This window comes from Taudactylus pleione, unplaced genomic scaffold, assembly GCF_031769625.1.
Source record: "Taudactylus pleione unplaced genomic scaffold, aTauple2 ptg000041l, whole genome shotgun sequence".
NCBI classification, from domain to species: Eukaryota; Metazoa; Chordata; class Amphibia; order Anura; family Myobatrachidae; genus Taudactylus; species Taudactylus pleione.
This window is the reverse complement of record NW_028284443.1, coordinates 78382455-78399361: the sequence shown is the minus strand read 5'-3', so window position 1 is coordinate 78399361 and position 16907 is coordinate 78382455.

Genomic DNA, 16907 nt, shown 5'->3' with positions numbered 1-16907 from the left:
CGCATAGTGATTTCTTATCACACTGTTGGATTTCATATTGAAGAAGAATCATTTTATATGCAATGAACAGTACTATCTCCAGGTAAGAGGGATGGCGATGGGCACAGCTTGTGCCCCGACATACGCCAACCTCTACCTGGGAGGGTGGGAGAGGGAGGTCCTTTTTAATGAGTCCCATGATGCTTATACGAAATATATTCTGTTGTATCTAAGATACATAGATGATATCTTGATATTTTGGGAGGGAGATAAGTGTCTATGTGAACAATTCATTGGCATGTTGAATCAAAATGAATTGAATTTGAAGCTATCTATGGAGATGAGCCAAACACAAATCAACTTTCTGGACTTGACAATATATGTGGGATAAGATGGAACAATATCTACTGATATATACAGGAAGAGCACTGCCACAAACAGTGTATTACATAGTAGTAGTGTACATCTTCCCACTACCATCAAGGCCATTCCTAAAGGAGAGTTATTGCGAGCAAAACAAAATTGCCCTCTACAAGATACCTTAGAGCAAAGGAGCTTACAAATATGTAAAAGGTTAGAGAAAAGAGGATATAGCAGAACAACTATTAAACATGCAGTAAAAGACACAAAAAAATACCCCAGAGAATCCCTACATGTACCCAAGAAGAGAAATTTGGAAGAAGAGCCAGTTAGATTTGTGGGAACCTTCAATACACATTGGACACAGATTAATCAGATCCTACAAAGACATTGGCCTATCTTATGTACTGATAGGGATTTAGCTACTATTCTACCTACAAGAGTTCAAACGTGTTGGTGATGGTCACGTAATCTAAAGGACCAACTTGTACAAAGTCACTTAACATTTACCAAAACCATGAGGTACAATAGGAAGGGATCCCACAAGTGTGGTCATTGTAAATCATGCCAATACATGACACGGAGAGAGCAATTTTGTGACAAATATGGTAAGATCTGGACCATATCAGACTATATAGATTGTAGCACCATTGGAGTTGTATATCATCTTGAATGACCCTGTGGTAAGAGCTACATAGGCAAAACCAGCAGGCCTATGAAAATTAGAATACTAGAACATGTAGGCACCATTAGGAATTCAAGACAAGATAGAACAAAATTCAAACCTCTAACTTCCGTGGCTAGGCATTTTCTGAAACACCATGAAGGAAACCCCATGGATTGAAGGCGTATGGTATGAGAAAGATCAATCTAGGAATTAGGGGTGGTGACCTTGATCAAGAACTTCTCAAATGGGAAACAAAAATGATTTTTCTGTATTTATCCTAAAGGATTGAATGGGGGGAACAGTTATGCAGCATTCCTATAGATTTAGATTTCTCCAATTTAGATTGTGGACCCTCCTGTGGAATAAATCTGGAAAGTATTCCTCTAGATAACTATATTTTTGTTATCATAATATAGCATTGGAAACATCATGATAAACAAATAACTATATACTAACAATATATATAGTGGATCAGTACATGTATAACAACAAATTTTTAGAAATTGTATATATATTATATGTTATTGGTTAGATAGGGGGTCAACAAGTTCCAATTAAATGGAGCTTTAATATTTGTGTTATGGTATGTTTTTTTAAAAATGTACCAGCAGTAGTTACACCTCACATTATAATACAGGTTGATTGAATTATTAATAGAACAAGATTATTTGAATAAATATTATATTCACTATACTGTTTATATGCACGTTTTTTCACATTCTCTTGGTGTATAGTATATTTTTTTTAATGAGTTTCACAAACGAGACACTTTTAAAAAACTTCTTTTAGTTTATATTTATTTTTTATTTTTATTATAATACACTGATATAGTGTATAGTAACACTATTTTTTATTAAACATAATACACTTCATAATTCTTTACACATATTTATCACTGAATATGATATTTAATTAATTTATTATATATCTTTAATATAGTTATTATTACACCAATACACTAAGGTAATACGATATTGATTTTATTTTATATTATATGTCAACTCACATTATCACTATAGGGTTCTTTTCTTTTATATTAATAGGTCGATTTATATTCAGTTATTTAGTAATAATTAGTATAAATTTATTTAATTTTTTTTTTTTTATTATCATAATATTTATAATTTGTTTGTTTATTATATTAAGAGACAATTGGATTTCTTTTAACAAGTATTTAGGTACTAACAATAAGATATATTATCTTATATATACGATGTAAACAAATCTCATGTATTGGATCGATGAAGTTTATCAGGAGGGAGCTATTGTTTATGTCCAATACGATTTATATGGAATGGATGTAGGGGTTAATAACAATAGGATAGCAGAGAATACACATTACGCAAGCAGAGAATCATGACTGGCCAATTACAAACCGTATATTTGAGATAAGAAATAACCAGGAAAGGTTTAAACGGCCGACACCTAGGACTTGTGAATTAATTGGTCAAATTTAGCATGTGATCTGGGAATGGATAATGATTGGTCTTCTTGTGGAATAAGAGGCTGAGGAATGTAACAATCTGGTCAGCCTTGAGAAAGCTAATTCATACCGAAACGCGCGTTGGCATTTATTCCGCTAGTGACACTTAAAATATATATACGAAATATGTGATCAGTTCTGATGTTTTATGTGAATTATCCTGCTCGAAATTATAGGCATTGATGGCTCACTGTAGCAGCACACTGATTGTTTAATTTTGCCTAGTAAGGGAATGTGAGACGGCGACATAGTTACTTAGTTCAGTTGCAACAGATATTATTTGCCGGCAGAATAGTAGAGACATCACCGAATTCATCAAGGTGCTGTCTCTCCATCAGTATATGGAGGAATAATACTATTAGTATATGGAATTGGGATGAACCTCTTAGTGGATTGGGGGTTATTCTATCGGCAATTACAGGTAGTTTAGCTTCAATGCTATGTGTGAACTGTCCTGCTTACTTTTGCAGACATTGAGGGTTCAGTATAGCGGAGCACCAACTATTCCTATATGACGGTAGTAATAGATACATAGTGTAGCTTGAATAGATACAACGTGGCAGCTGGGGATTAGAAACATCACAGAGAACATTGAAATGTTATCTTTGAATTTACTTATTTTGAACGATTAATATGTAGATAACATCTATATGAATAAGCCCCAATACCGAATGTGAAGCATTCCGTTTAGCTACATGATATATTGTGGAAGTTGAGAACCAAACATTATTACGTAACCTGTTACACGATTACTCTAATAAATATAAGTGTGTGACAGATTTCTGATGATCAATACGACTTATCTTGCTCGAATGCTCTGATGATATGTGTATACTGTAACGGGATATTTATAATCTAAACTACCTAACAAAGGAGTTTGTGTGCTTTGTAAAAGTATACAATTAATTTGAACTGCCCGATTAAGGGATGATATGATGTTCATATTAGATATACTACAAAGCCAATAATAATATGGCTCAACACCTGTGAAATGCAAATACTGAGTAACGTATGATAGTGCATGTCATCATTAACAGATTATTGAATTAACTGATTTTTTATAAACTGGTGGAAGGATTAATATTGAATCTTATATATTATAGACTCGTTATAATTTATATAACTTCCAATGACATATGTTCCCATATGATTGGATTAGTGATCCAATATAATAAGATATGTAATAAGGATATAGAATCCTCCCGGATTGTGAGTGTACTCATTGGTCTGTTAATTTATTTTGCCACCTAAATTCGTACATTGGAACATATATACAGTATACATTATAATATAATAAGTGCCTAGTGGAATTTTAAATTATTTCACACTTTTCTTTTTATTCTGGTTATTTTATTTGCTTATGCAATTGTCATTGAATGTGTATGTGTGTGTATAATAAGTTTTAATATTTCGCCCTTGATGTTACAATATTTTAATGATAATCATTAAACGTTAATTTTTATTTCATGTTTGTGCGCCATCCAAGACAACTCTTTCTTTTTCTTTTTGATGAATTACTTGTTGGTTGTCATTTGGCAGCACCCCCAGTACTAGATAACATGGATTTATTCATAGTAACATTTGGGGTTTATCTCACATATTGATAATATGACTGGTGCAGTGATCTTCCTCTTTCTATCATTATCTTGCAAGTGCGGTGAGTGCCCTCATTTGGCTATTTGTTTAGCCTCGTTTGGATATCCATTGGAGTACCTGCGTGTTTTTTTTCTCCTTAGAGGAGCACCCTGCGGAATAACTTTATTAAGGGATGTGAGTGCTGTTTTTCCTGTTCTTTATAACTATATATAGATATATATAGATATATCAATCTATATATATTTATATATATATAGATATATAAATAGATGTGTATATATATATATGCGATCTGCTTACTAAAAGTAAGTAATACTTAGGGGTTCGAGTAGAATTTTACGAATTCTACTCCAATTGCCCTATAGTAACTGTAGGTGATACTAAAATAATGTGAAAAGGGTGTGAAAACACCCTTTTTCACTTTATTTTAGTAAAAATAATGTTAATAAATAGAGCCCCAAGACACAAATATAAAATAACTGTGTGACAGTTTAGTGGACAGAAACAGGTTATGTCGAGGAATCTGAAACTCAGTGGACAACCCATAAACAAATTAAAAGTAAAAGCATTTATCATTTCTCAATATGAATTTGTTACCTATAAAACTTAAATATATTCCTTCCCTTTTTACTCAGCGAATAATAAACTAACATCTAGTAGCTGTTTTCCTAACAGGAACAGAACCACCCCAATTCAAGAAGTTAGCACAGCTTAACTTTTTTTAATATGTATATTTCTCCAGCTATCTCACGGCCTGTTTAATAGGTGGATGCTAATGTATACGAATGTTTGCAGACTCGCAGCGACAGTACAAAATACTAATTTCAACCTTCCTCTTGTGCACTAGCGTACAATGGACACTGCGAAATCTGGGATACCCACTTTCAATGCTCGTCGACAGTGCAACTTCGCCATTGGTTGAAAAGATTCCATCATGGCTTGCACCATTGACATTTGCAATGCCCTATGGCCAGAGGCTGGCTGGCAACTTTTAGCCTGGGGGGCAAATGCATACAGGCAGCCCTGGCAGAGGAGTAGCATGTAGCCAGGGTGCCAGAAGAACATGCGTGCTATGGCACCTCACCCCCCCTTCAGGTGTTCCAGGGAGGAGGCGGGTCCTTATGGGATTAATGTAAAGTAAAAATAAAGATTAGGGGCAGCCCCGTCATGGTGCCCATATGCAGTGCCCCCCTGTGCCCCAGGTGAGAACCCCCTTATGCAGGCCTCCAGTAGTGCCCCCAGTAGTGATCCCCCCTATGCAGTGCCCCTTATACAGTGCCCCCAGTAGTGGTCACCCCTGTGCAGTACCCCTTGTGTCCCCAGTAATAAGCCCCTTATATAGTGCCCCCAGTAGTGGTCCCCCTGTGCAGTGCCCATTGTGCCCCCAGTAGTAAGCCCCTTATATAGTGCCCCCAGTAGGGGTACCCCCTATGCAGTGCCCCTTATATAGTGCCCCCAGTAGCAGTCCATCCCCCAAATGCAGTGCCCCCAATAGTGGTAACCCTTATGCAGTGCCCCTTAAATAGTGCTCCAGTTGTAGTCTCCCCCCTATGCAGTACCCCCAGTATTGCCCTTTATATAGAGCCCCCAGCAGTGGTCTCTCAATGCAGTGCCTCCAGTGGTAGTCCCTTCCCCCCTATGTAGTGCCCCTAGTAGTAGTCCCCTCCCCCTATGCAGTGCCCCTAGTAGTTGTCCCCTCTCCTTGTAGTGCCCCTAGTAGTAGTAGACCCCCCCTTGTAGTGCCACCAGTAGTAGTCCCCCTTGTAGTGCCCCCAGTAGTAGTCCTCCCAGTTGTAGTCCTCCCCTTGAAGTGCCCCTGTAGTAGCCCAGAGTAGTGGTATCTACCTTGCAGTGCTGCCAGTAGTGGTCCCCCCTTGTAGTGCCCCCAGTAGTAGTCCCCCCTTGTAGTGCCCGCAGTAGTGGTTCCCCCTTGTAGTGCCCCCAGTAGTAGTAGTCCCCCCCTTGTAGAGCCCCCAGTAGTAATAGTCCCCCCTTGTAGTGCCCCCAGTAGTAGTAGTCCCCCCCTTGCAGTGCCCCCAGTAGTGGTTCCCCCCTTGTAGTGTCCCCAGTAGTAGTAGTCCCCCCCCTTGCAGTGCCCCAGTAGTGGTTCCCCCCTTGTAGTGCCCCCAGTAGTAGTAGTCCCCCCCTTGTAGTGCCCCCAGTAGTAGTATTCCCCCCCACAGTAGACACATGTAATGAGAAAAAAAAACCCACTTACCTGAATCCCCGCTCCCGCCGCCGCCATCCGCTCCTCCGTCTGTCCTTCCCGGGCCGGGCCGCTCTGCATTATGGGAAAGATGTCATGACATCATGACGCCTCTCCCATTGCCCACTGTGGGAGCTGGAAGATGGAGTGGCTCCTGCAGTGGTCGCAGCAGCAGCTAATGAGAGTCTGACAGACTCTCATTGGCTGCTGATCAAAACAAACACACAGCTGCCGGAGCCGGCGGCTGTGTGTTTGTCACTTGTGTAGCACTGACACACGCGTGGTGCAGTCTGTGTCACAGTGACACAGACTGCCCGTGGCCCGCATGATGCTGCAGCCAAGAGGGCACATGGCACCCTGCCGCCTGGCCCATCCCGCCACTGCCTATGGCTGGCATAGTATCTCCTCCTGAAAATTCTCTATGCATGGCCTCTGTGGTTGTGGGAGCAATTCCATATTCAACAGTGGTCTCATGCGTACACTCAGTGGTATGCATGTGCCATAGTGGTGTCCAGGACTTTTTGCACATGTGCAGTAGCAAATAATTGCTCAACAGCAGAGGCCTGGCAGAGCATCACCAGGGATGAAACCCAGCATTTGGTGATGTCTATGCGTTCCAGACTTCAGGCTGTAATTGCCTGCAAAGGATTTGCAACAAAGTATTAAAAAGTGAAAGTTAGATTTATGATTGTTTAGTTTGTCCCATTACTTTTGGCCCCTTAAAAAGTGGGAGGCACATATTGAAACTGTTGTAATTCCCACACCGTTCACCCGATTTGAATGTAATTACCCTCATATTAAATCTGAAAGTCTGCAGTTAAATCACATCTTGTTTGTTTTATTTCAAAACCATTGTGGTGGTTAATAGAGGCCAAAATCTGAAAATTCTGTCAATGGGCCTGATTCAGACCCACTCGCAAGTGGCTGTCCGCTCGCAAGTGGGTCGATGTTGTGCTCTGCGCATGCGCACGACGGCGGGAGCTCCATCATGCGCATGCGCCAGACGCGACGAGCGAAGGGCTTTCCTTCGCTCGTTGTGTCTGATCAAAGGGGGCGTGCTGTCGATGTTGATTGACAGCACGCCCCCTTTGGTGGGCGTGCTGGGGGCATGCCTCCCTGACGGGGGCGTTCCCAAGGGAACGCCTCCCATCAGAAGCCGGCCCACTGACATCACTAGTGATGTCAGTGGGAGTGATTTTGGCTCTGATAGAGCCAAAATCACTCCGGGGCTTGCGGTTGAAAACCTCAACCGCAGGCTCCGGCTCGCAGTTTCGATGGTCGCGATGGTCACGACCATCGCGACCATCAAACTGCACGCTCGTATAGGCTGTGGGTGGTGACCCACAGCTATACGAGCGTCCAGGAGGACGCTCCATTTTTATGGAAGGCGGCCCTCATTCAGAGCGTGCGCTCTGCTCAGAGCGTCCGGCTCTGAATGAGGGCCAATGTCCCAATATTTATGGACCTGACTGTATATATACTGTGTATGTATATATATATATATATAAATATATTTATGTATACACAGGTATACATATATATATATATATATAGATATATATAGTAGGAGATATAGGGGCACACTGATTATAGTGTAACACTCCAAATATATATATAAAGAGAAAAAAATACTAAAAATATTAATTGTAATATGTGACACACCTCAGAAAATAATCGAGTGGCAGCTTCAATATAGTGATAAAGTGTTTGACACTCAGAAAAACAATTGTGAAAGAAAGAAGTGCCTAATAGTGTCAGAAAATTATACAAAAAAGTGAAAAACTAATGATGGATCCCCTACTAATCTGGTTATATGTTCTTCGGTCATAAGACCATCATAGGAAGGATATAGATAAAGGAAAAAAGAAAAACAACATGGTGTGTACCATACCGCACTGTATATTACTTCATACAACCAAATGAGCAGTTAAACCCTCTTAGGGATCATCTAATGTCCCAAAAGATGTTTATATACACATTCCAGGATCATAGAGGGTTTAAAAGCAAGGTTTAATTATAAGGTGACAAACAATGGTTAAAGAACACACGTCCAAGAAATATTTACAATAAATGCCTATCTGTCCATTTAGGGGGGTCAAGATACAGCAATTCCAATGCATTTTATCCTTATCCTTTAAGACTTCATCAATGGGATAGAGACAATGTAACAAGGTGCTATATTTATACCCTAGTCAATTAAAGTTGGAGACCACACATGTAAAGCCAGTGTGACATCACTTCCTGTGGCTGACAACAATAATCTAACTAATCAGACCTAATGGTACACTTTATAAAGAATACAATCAATAAAGAGCCATCTATAAATCATAATAAACACATAGTGACAATTTACATCACCAAGGAATCATAGGGAATCTCAAAAAACGAAAACAAAGACAAGTAGAATGCATCTGACACTCAACCGCGCCATATCTGGCAGTAAGTCCCTGGTGGAACACAACTAAGATGCAACCACATCACATCCAGCAGTGGATCCCAGGTGGAACACCCGTGAGATGTAGCCACGTCAAAGGTGAATCCCAGGTGGAATGCACCACCATCTTAAATGGTGACTGCAAACGCGCTCTGACCGGAAAGGTCGGACCATAATAGTGACTTAAGCAGAAGGAATAACAGTTACTGGAGTCCCCTTTGGCAGCCGTATCATGCCTCTGCGTGGATATATTACATAGCCACTGTCTTTTTCAAATCAGGGAAGCGGCAACATCTTGGGAATGTAAGGTGGCCATCTTTGTTTCTGGAAGAGGTACAGCAGTCATCTTTAGTAAACCTAATTCAACGAAAAGAAAGTGGCTGCCATCTTAAAAAGCTGGGGCCACCATCTTGGTTTCTGGAAAATCCAGCAGCCATTTTTGATAACCATATGAGAATGGGCAAATGTAGACCTAAATATATTAAATGAAACACAGAAAAGAGCATGGGAATAAAGAGGCATGATGGTATAATGAGAATTAAAATATATATGTAAAATATTGTATTTTTGACTAAAAATGGTAAAATAGGATAATAGATGACAATACAAAATGTGAAAAAAATATTACAAAAAAGGTGTTATCTCAAAATGTTCGTTGAATCCAAGCGGAGAAAGTGTCTGTAACTCATAGATCCAGAACATCTCTCTATTAGAGAGTTTATTCAATATATCTCCCCCTCTTTCACTGGGTTTTACAAGTTCAATTGCTTTAAAGGTTATATGTTCTCTATTAGAACAATGTACATCCAAAAAGTTTTTTGACACTGTATGGATTTTGACTTTGTTTTTTATGTTGTGAACATGTTCTTGAATATGCAATTTCAGATTTATTTTGATTTTACCAACACACTTAAAACCACATGTGCATTCTAGTAAGTAAATCACCTTAGTTGAATTACAGTTCATGAAGTCCTTAATAATATACTCCTTTGAATTATTATACTTAGTAAATTTCTTTATATTTGGATGAAGAAACCTGCAGACAATACAGTTTCCGCATTTGAAACACCCTTTACATTTAGTTAGAAAATTTGAATCCGATGATGGATTATTTTTAAAAAGACTTGGGGCTAGAATATCTTTGCAGTTTCTATTCTTTCTAAAGACAATCTTAGGCTTCAGCGGTAAAGCCTCTTTTAGGGTTGGTTCCATCAGCAAGACATTTCAATGTTTGTTAAGGGATTTTTTGATATGAATCTCTTGACAATTAAAAGTGTTAATGAAGGGAATGACACTTGCTTCTTTCTTCATTGATCATTTTTGGAGAGAGTTCGGTTCTATCTGTCGCAATCGTTCTCGTTAATGCCTTGTTTATGACATATTCCGGATACTGTCTCTCTTCAAACCTTTTCGCATATATGGCCAATTGTGTGTCACATTCCTCTTGTATACTGCAGTTTTTCTTGATCTGATGGAATTGCGAATAGGGATATTCATTCTCCAAGTTTTGGCATGGAAACTCTTGAAATGCATGTAACTGTTGCTGTCAACATCTTTGATATAGTTACATGTATGAATTTCTTTGCCTTTTCCTGAGAGTTAAATCCAAAAATTCAATTTTATTTATTTCTACATGTGATTTGTAAACTTTAGATTGAATTCATTAATGGAAATCATCTTAAAAAACTTTAAAAAAGTATTTTCATCCCCTTCCCATATAATCAAAATGTCATTAATATATCTTTTAAAAAGAACTATACAACTTAAAAATGGTTTATTACAATAGATATGGTCCTCCTCCCAGCTGCCCATTAGCAAATTTGCAAAACTGGGTGCAAAGATGGTCCCCATTGCCGTCCCGCATATCTGTAAATAAAAAAACTCTTGAAATTTAAATAGTTGTGACAAAGGATAAAACCAATGAAATCACAGATCACCTTTTTGTGCAAAATTGATAGGTCTGGTTCTCTATCCAAAAATCTTTTACAGGCCTCAATTCCCTTCTCATGTTGGATGCAAGTATATAGGCTTTGGACATCAATAGTAATCCAATGATATGACTTCTTCCATTTTAATTGAGATGGTGTGTTTATTACACTACTAGGGGTAAATTTGCTAAAGGTTGATTTGGCATTTTGAGTGATTTGAGGTGCGATTTTCATTCAATTTGGATTCGATTTTGGTTTTGAGTATTTACTAAAGGCCAAATCGCATGTAAAATCGGACTTCAAATCGACTTTGGACTCAAATCACCCTCAAATCGACCATCAGAAAAACATTGGCACTTTTACATGGCCCAACACACAAAACCCTTATTTACTATCATTTGATTTGAAATCATCCTCAAAATCTGACTTCAAATCACTCTTCAAATCCCCAATACAATAGACCTGCTATATGCTTTCGATTTGAGCATGAGCAGGTCAGATTCACACAGATACATGCAGACATCAGTGAGATGCCTGCATGTATCTCACTGTAAAAAGCAATTAAAGAGTTAAATTAAGAAAAAAAAATATGTGAGGTCACCCCCCAAGACACAACCAGCCCCAGACTTTGCCAATCCAGTTCTGGTTGACTAAGTACAGGGAAAAAATGACCTATCACCAGGCCCCCCCAGCCGCAGCATTAGCCCTGACCGTTAGTCAGCCCAGGCCAGGGATCTCAATGGTGGTGTCAATCCAGACCCAGCTCTGCTACCCATAGACCAGTGCTGGTTGTACTGTGTACAGGGAGACCCTACATCATTTTTTCCCTGCACTTAGTCAACCTGAACTGGGTTTCAGTAGTCCGGGGCTGGTTCCGATTTAGGGGGTGACCTCACGTTTTTATTTTTTAAATTTAACTATTTAGACACTTTTTCCAGGCAGATACATGCAGGCATCTCACTGATGTCTGCATGTATCTGTATGACAATGAACTGCTCATCTTGAAAATGAAAGCATGAAGCAGTTCGTTGTGTCAGGGATTGAAGAGTGATTTGAAGGGTGATTTGCCGTTCGATTTGGACATGACCTTGCCAAATCGAACAGCAAATCTCTCTTCAAAACTGACTCAAATCGAATTTGTTTTGCAATTTGCAAAACAAATTGACTAATTATTATTATTATTACCAGTTATTTTATATAGCGCACACATATTCCGCAGCGCTTTACAGAGAATAGTTGGCCTTCACATCAGTCCCTGCCCCAGTGGAGCTTACAATTTATGTTCATGCATAACATGACATGCGTGCACATACACACTAGGGTTAATTTTTTATGTTTTGGAGCCAATTAGCCTACCAGTATATTTTTTGAGTGTAGGAGGAAACCGGAGTACCCGGAGGAAACCCACGCAAGCACAGGGAGAATATACAAACTCCACACAGTTAGGGCCGTGGTGGGACTAATAGTAAATGCAGTGAAAAAATGGTTTTCACTGCATTCGATTTGAGTCGATTTGAGAAGTGCTAAATCACTCCTCAAATCGTGCTGCAAATCGACCTTTAGTAAATTTACCCCCTAGTGTCTTTCAAAAAAAGATGGTAGTTGAATGACATATTTTTGAAGGAAGATATCAATATACTCAGACAGGTGGGATATCAACAAATCAATACCCGCAATTATTGGTCTTCCAGGTAGATTTATCAAAGACTTGTGGATCTTTGGTAAAACTAAAAAATTGGTATGACCAGGGTAGATGTCATTAAATATTGGAATTCTTCTTTATGAAGCACGTTATGGAGATATTGGATGAGTATACCTCTAAGCTCTTCAACAAATTCACTTGTTGGGCCATGTGGTAATTTTTTATATGATCATTCAATAATCTCAGAGCTTCCTTCTCGTATTCTTCTCTATCTAAGATTGCTACACCACGACTTGAATTTACCCAGATTCATGAAATATATATACTCTGTGTGTATGTGTATATATATATATATATATATATATATACATAAAGTATGTCTATCAATTTGATCACTGCTAACTTATGTTGAACATCCGCAGTAGAATTTGTTATGTAACTAAAGTACTCTATTTCAACACTGAATTCATTGGTGGACATACAGACCAGTTGCAAACCTGGGTTTGATGAGTATCTATGAAAACAAGTCACTACTAAGTATAAAGCAATATCTAATGCTGGGCATACACTGTCAGATAAAATGTCTGTCAGACCAACAGATATTTCTCTAACAAGCTGCAACCATCAGATATCGTGGCCATACACTGTGAGATATTTCACAAGGTATGACCACAATATCTGTGTCCCTTCACAGGGAAGTAAACAGTTCCCCATTCCTCCTCTGTGAAGAACAGGAGAAATGTCAGGTTGGAGCCTGTGGCAATGCATACACCTCCAGATATGACTGACTAATTGTCGAAACCTTCAGACATGCTGGGCAGTTTCAGCATGTCTGATAGAGCAATAATTAGTTGTCGGTCATGGCAATAATCTGTTCAATCATCTGACCAATCCACCGGTATCTGGCAGATCAGACAGAAAATTGAATAGTGTTTGTCCTGCATTAGTAATTGGATCCAAAAGATTTGTTGTTGTTGTAGGATACTATTTTCCAGAGGACTCATACATACATATGAGCAAACTCCTTATTTTTCTGAAAAGGGTACTTCTACAACTTAAGTTTATTGTCACTAGATCCTTATATGGATGTATCCTACTGGGGTATTTGTTAACAATATTAGGACTAAATCATCAACATGCTGAGTAGGGTATTAAATCATGTTAGTAATAGGTCTATATAGCTCAAACCTTTCCCTAAACTACTTCTTGAGTCCCACAGCCACTCATTTGGCATCTTTTCAGTATCTGCCTCAGAAAGAATACTTATGGTATGGTGACAGGCACTGATTTACAGACCTGGTCCTGTTATCACAGACTCCATTAACCTATTCAGCATCAGCATACATATTGATACACTGTTCTTTGATACGTCACTGTTTTCTTACTTGCATTCCTACAAATCTCTTGCACTCATATCTCATTTAAATTTCCAAATTTCTTTCCTCTTGTTTACTTATAAACACCATGACAAGGTTTTCGTCAACTCCCTCCTTCCCTCTGTCTCTACCTAATCCTCTGTTCTGCCCCCTGCTTCCACCTTTATCCTTTCCCCCTTATCTCTTCCACCTCCTCCTCCCCTTCTCCCCCCTCCTCTGTCTGCCTACTCTTCACTCCTCACCCATTACTCCACTTTCTTCCTGTTCTACCCCCCCTCTTTCCTACTACCCCACCACCAAACCCTCCTCCTACACTCCTCTCCCTGTCACTTCACCCCACTGCCATCCACATCTCCCTCCCTGCCCACCTCCTATTGCTTCCCTTTCCAGCTCAGGTGCCCGCACCATCACTAAACGCTATTCATATCGGTCCCCCAAATTAATCTCACCTCCACGTTACAGCAACCCGGACAATCTCATTCACATCTCCCCCACAAATGCTATCTCTCTATCCTGTGCCCTCTGGAACGCCAGGTCAGTCTGTAATAAACTGGTCCCCACCCATGACCTTTTTATCTCCAACTCTCTGAATCTCCTAGCCATCACTGAAACTTGGATCTCACCCTCTGACACCACTTCTCCTGCTGCTCTATCCTCTGGGGGCTTTGCCTTCTCCCACACCCCCCGGCCTGGGGGTCGCCATGGTGGTGGAGTTGGGGTCCTTCTATCCACCAGTTACTCATACCAGCTAATACCCTCTGAACCATCCCTTACATTCCCCACATTTGAGGTTCATGCTATACGACTCTTCCAACCAGTAAACCTCAGAGTAGCTGTCATTTACCGTCCCCCTGGCTCTCCCTCCAAATTCCTTGACAACTTCGCTTCCTGGCTCCCTCACTTTCTCTCCTCAGATCTTCCCTCCATTATCCTAGGTGATTTTAATATTCCTATTGACATTCCCACAGAATCCTCTGCAGCTAAACTCCTTACCCTCACCTCTTCATTTGGTCTCGCCCAATGGACCTCCTCACCCTCCCATGTGAGTGGGCACTCACTTGACCTGGTCTTTACGCACCGTTGTGATATTTCTGATTACTCCAATTGCCCATTCCCCCTCTCTGACCATCACCTTCTCTCTTTTAACCTATCCCTCTCTCCTTGCCCTCCTCTAACTCCTAAGGCTACCATTACTAAGCGTATTATTGAGGCTATTGACACTGTTGCTTTTTCCTCCCTGCTGGACTCTCTTCTCTCCCCTATCATTTCTCTCTCCTGTCCTGAACAAGCTACTTCCCTGTACAATTCCTCCCTTGCTTCTGCTCTTGATTCTGTTGCTCCAGCAATAACCACTCACCCTCGCAGATCCACACCACAACCCTGGCATTCCAAATGCACCAGATACCTACAAAAGTGTTCAAGAATTGCGGAGCGTCAGTGGAGAAAGTCACGCTCTAAGGCTGACTTCCTCCATTTCAAATTTATTCTCTCCTCCTACAGTGCTTCCCTGTCTCTCTCCAAACAAACATATTTCAAGAACCTCATCTCCTCCCAGTCCTCAAACCCCCGGCGTCTCTTTGCCACTTTCAACTCCCTACTCTGCCCTTCCCCTCCTCGCCTTCCCTCCTCGCTCTCTGCCCTCGACTTTGCCACCTACTTTACATCTAAAATTGACTCCATATGTGAGGACATCATATCCCATCAGACCCTTAGCACTCCTCTCCCTCCTTGCCCTTACCACCCCTCCCCTTCTGTCTCACCAACTCTGACATCCTTCTCCCCTGCTTCTGGAGAGGAAGTCTTGGCCCTCATCCGGTCCTCCCCTCCTTCCACCTCCCCTCTTGACCCTATCCCTTCCCGTCTCCTCTCCCACTTGTCTCCTTCTGCCTGTTCCCATCTGGCTCACCTCCTTAATCTTTCCCTATCATCTGGCACTGTCCCTTCTGCATTCAAACATGCTCTTGTCTCCCCCATTCTTAAAAAACCTACCCTTGATCCTAACATACTTTCAAACTATCGACCCATCTCTCTTCTCCCTTTTGCTTCCAAACTCCTTGAGCGTATTGTCTACAACCGCCTTACCACCTTTCTTTCCTCCCACTCCCTCCTTGACTCATTTCAATCTGGCTTCCGATCTCTCCACTCCACGGAAACTGCCCTCACGAAAGTCAGCAACGACCTCCTTGCTGCCAAATCCAAGGGTCACTACTCTCTGCTCATTCTCCTTGACCTCTCTGCTGCATTTGACACTGGTGACCACCCTCTCCTCCTGCAAATCCTTTACTCTCTCGGTTTACGTGAAACTGCCCTCTCCTGGCTTTCCTCCTACCTCTCTGATCGTTCCTTCACTGTGTCCTCTCATGACTCCTCTTCCCCTCCACTTCCACTAAAGGTAGGAGTTCCCCAAGGTTCTGTTCTTGGACCTCTCCTTTTCTCCCTATATACATCCTCTTTAGGTGAACTCATTAACTCCTTTGACCTCCAATATCATCTCTATGCAGATGATACTCAAATTTACCTTTCCACCCCTGAGCTCACCCCTGAGCTCCTTACCCGTATCTCCAACTGTCTCTCTGCTGTCTCTTCGTGGATGTCCCAGCGCTTTCTTAAACTTAACATGTCTAAGACTGAGCTGATCATCTTCCCACCCTCTTCCACTACATCACTTTCCACAATTTCGTTATCTATTGATGGCACAACTATCTCCTCTAGCCCCAAAGTGCGCTGTCTTGGAGTTATCCTAGACTCCTCCCTCTCCTTTAAACCGCACATTCAGCACATCTCGCAGTCCTGCCGTTTTCACCTAAAAAATATCTCCAGGATTAGACCCTTCCTCACCCAGGATGCCACTAAAACCCTCATCCACTCACTGGTCATATCCAGATTGGACTACTGTAACCTTCTCCTAGCTGGCCTCCCAGTCTCTCACCTATCTCCACTACAATCTGTTCTCAATGCTGCTGCTCGGCTCATCTTCCTCTCCAGACGTTCTATATCTGCTTCCCCTCTCCTTCAAGCCCTACATTGGCTCCCCTTCCCCTTCAGATGCCAATTCAAGGTTCTTACATTCACCTACAAAGCCCTCACCAAATCCTCTCCCGCATACATTTCTGACCTTCTCTCCCTTCACACTCCCACCCGCCCACTTCGCTCAACTAATGCATGCCGCCTCTCTTGCCAACTGATTACTTCCTCCCACTCCCGCATCCGAGATTTTGCCCGTGCTGCTCCCTACC